Source organism: Scylla paramamosain, chromosome 28, assembly GCF_035594125.1.
Source record: "Scylla paramamosain isolate STU-SP2022 chromosome 28, ASM3559412v1, whole genome shotgun sequence".
Classification (NCBI taxonomy): Eukaryota; Metazoa; Arthropoda; class Malacostraca; order Decapoda; family Portunidae; genus Scylla; species Scylla paramamosain.
Genome location: NC_087178.1, coordinates 1 through 2500, shown reverse-complemented (window position 1 = coordinate 2500; position 2500 = coordinate 1). Strand labels below are relative to the sequence as shown.

The 2500-nt window shown below is 42.4% G+C and overlaps 1 protein-coding gene across 2 annotated transcripts in view; it reads right to left on the bottom strand.

The window, feature by feature from the left end:
* LOC135114630 (histone-binding protein N1/N2-like) overlaps window positions 1-2150 on the bottom strand; it is a 20261-nt gene extending 18111 nt beyond the window's left edge. The window contains exon 1 of one of the 2 annotated variants that reach the window (XR_010275590.1): window positions 1947-2150. The gene's annotated coding sequence lies outside the window, so the exon portion shown is untranslated. Of the gene's footprint in view, window positions 1-575; window positions 774-1946 lie in introns of those variants that run through there. The other variant, XR_010275593.1, reaches the window with a different exon arrangement.
* Between the last annotated feature and the right edge of the window lie 350 nt (window positions 2151-2500).

Here is a 2500-nt window from a genome sequence, read left to right as displayed (position 1 = left end):
TTGGATGTCTACAAAAAAGACATGGAAAAGTGCAAGGTGGTATCATCAGTGTAGGAATGGATTGGACAAGAAGTTTGGTTTAGAAGATCATTAACAAAAAATAAGAAGAGAGTGAGTGACAGGACAGAACCCTGAGAAACACTACTGTTAATAGATTTAGAAGAACAGTGACTGTCTACCACAGCAGCAATAGAATGATCAGAAAGGAAACTTGAGATGAAGTTACAGAGAGAAGGATAGAAGCCATAGGAGGATAGTTTGGAAATCAAAGCTTTATGCCAGACTCTATTAAAAGCTTTTGATATGCCTAAGCCAACAGCAAGTTTCACCAATATCCCTAAAAGAGGATGACCAAGACTCAGTAGGGAACTCCATAAGATCACCAGTAGAGTGGCCTAGACAGAACCCATACTGGCAATCAGATAGAAGGTTGTGAAATAATAGATGTTTATGAATCTTCCTGTTGAGAATAGAATAGATAGAAATTTTCTTTCCCTCAATACACAACACTATTTTTTCTCCCACTCTCTCTCTTGTACAGAGTCAGTTTCAATGTACTGGAAGGTTATGCCTACGGGAAACTGAAGGACAGCTCAAGCAACGAGTGGACGGGCACGGTAGGAGCTCTGCAGTCAGGGGAAGCTGACCTCACTGTCTCTGAATTGTCCATCACTGAGGAGAGGTTGAAAGTTGTTACCTACACCCAGCCTATCTATATCATCAGGTGAGAGATACAGGTGATGATCAAATAATATTTTAAAGATGTTGAACAAAGTGCTCCCTTAACAGATTAACCAGGCCACCATTAGTAGTAGAAATGTTGTACTAGAATGAAATTAGTTGGGAAATGTAATGCATAATTATTGGCAGGGAAAAGATGGTGACAGGGATGCTGGGACGTGCTTCACTGTACACCGTGGTGGCCGCCCCTTGGTGCTTGGCGGTACCTTATAGGGCATCAAGGGGCAGTTATTGTAGTCTCATCTTACAGCAAAACAAGTAAAAGAAAAAAATAGTAATAATAATAATAATATAAAAATTTTTTTTATCATTGTCTTGATGAGCACAAATCTTTCCCTGCCAATACATAAACAGCACATTTTTTCACTAAATTTCACCATTGTAGTACACATTTATACTAGTAATGATGACCTGTAGACTTTCCAGGCATGACAACACTTGAAACACAACCATTTTGTTAGCTACAGCATAGAGCAGCCACCAGACAGCCTTCCCCCACGTCAGCATGTCACACACTGAATCTGTCAGTCTGCTTTCAAGAACACATGAGGGACTAGCAGGAGTTGCCATGTACTTAATTTCCTGCAGATTCTTTCACACCAAGGAGTAGCAAGTTGGAAGTCTGTGATTGTAACTATCCTGCTCAATTTCAGCTTCTATTCTAATCTCTACTTAATCTCCATATAGTTCCATTTTGGCCATAAGTCACTGTTTACTTAATCAATCCCTCTAAGACACTGCACTTTTTTCAGATTATAGAGCTGATAGGTCTCGGTAGGGGGTTGACAGGCCTTGGTGAAGCTTGAGAGGGCCTTGGTGGGGGCTGACAGGGTTTGGTAGGGCTTGGCAGGGGTGACAGCAAAGGCTTCTGTTTAAAATCTCACATCTCAAGCCACCTCATTACTTGAGAGGTGACAAAGGGCTTGGCAGAGCTTGACAGGGATTGGTAGAGGTGACAGAGGCAGGCAGGAGTGACAGGGGATGACAAGGAACACCTCAAAATTAAGGTACACGCATGTACAGACCGACTGCCCCTCTAAAAATGCTTCAAACTTTCCTTGTTTTGTATAAGCTTGAGCACCTGGTACACTCACGGGCACACAGCACCCCCGGGCCCGTCCCCCAACACCTCAGGGCCGGGAAACGGGGGTCCCAGGCCGGGATGGAAATAAATAAATAAAAATAAAAGCTGCAACCGGCCTTACCTTTCTTGAGGGCGTCTTCTTTATGTCTGTACATATTTCCATGGTGGCACACGCTACTAGCCGCCCCCTGGCCACGCCCCTCGCCACCTCACGCATGTACAGACCGACTGCCCCTCTAAAAAGCAACAAATTCAGCGTTATATCAAGTCTGACTCGTGCCTGTTTACATTTCTCTGGGTCTCGGTCTGGGCTCAGGCGTGTAGAATGGGAGAATGATAGAAAACGAAAGATTTTCAGGGGAAACTAGTTATAAGTCTATTATAAAATACCGTGATACAACCACTAATAATGTCTTAATAATGCACTTTTTTCCTAACAGTACGAGTATACTGAGGTCGACAAACTGAAAGGCTTTGGAGTAGTCAAGAAAGACTGATTTCACTAATTAATTGCTTGGTATGTCAGTCACTTTGAATCGTCTTTTTGCCTTGTATATTTATGACTCTAATTTTTAATGCCTCTGTTAGTCTGACCTACCTAACTTAACTTAATGTGAATCCTGAACCTAACCCTAACCTAACTTAACCTAAACCTAACTTAACCCTAAACCTAAC